This window comes from Triticum aestivum, chromosome 2D (assembly GCF_018294505.1).
Source record: "Triticum aestivum cultivar Chinese Spring chromosome 2D, IWGSC CS RefSeq v2.1, whole genome shotgun sequence".
NCBI classification, from domain to species: domain Eukaryota; kingdom Viridiplantae; phylum Streptophyta; class Magnoliopsida; order Poales; family Poaceae; genus Triticum; species Triticum aestivum.
The window spans coordinates 39,622,441-39,623,022 of NC_057799.1; positions in this window are offsets into that span (position 1 = coordinate 39,622,441).

Here is a 582-nt window from a genome sequence, read left to right on the forward strand (position 1 = left end):
TTAAACTTATTTGAACTCCAGCCTATTTTTGCGTTCAGTATGCATCATTCAAAGCGACTTCATCAATTTCCAACACGTTCTGACATCATTTGCTGTTTTTCCGTCATTTACCGATTTGTTTAGAGAGCTAAATGACGTTGAACTGGAAAATCACTACAAAATGAACTCTGAAAATGTTGGAACTTGGCATGGTATCATCATTTCGCCCGCATAGCATGTGCAAAAGAGTAGAGAGGGTCACGGCGAAAACTGGACGCACCTCGTGTACAAACTGGACAATCTCTTTCGAAGTATCAGGGTTTCGGACGAGAACTCATCTGTTACACGGGCACTTCAATGTTTTTTAAACTTATTTGAACTCCAGCCTATTTTTGCGTTCAGTATGCATCATTCAAAGCGACATCATCAATTTCCAACACGTTCTGACATCATTTGCTGTTTTTCAGTCATTTACCGATTTGTTTAGGGAGCTAAATGATGGTGAAATTGTAAATCACTACAAAATGAACTCTGAAAATGTTGGAACTTGGCATGGTATCATCATTTCGCCCGCATAGCATATGCAAAAGAGTAGAGAGGGTC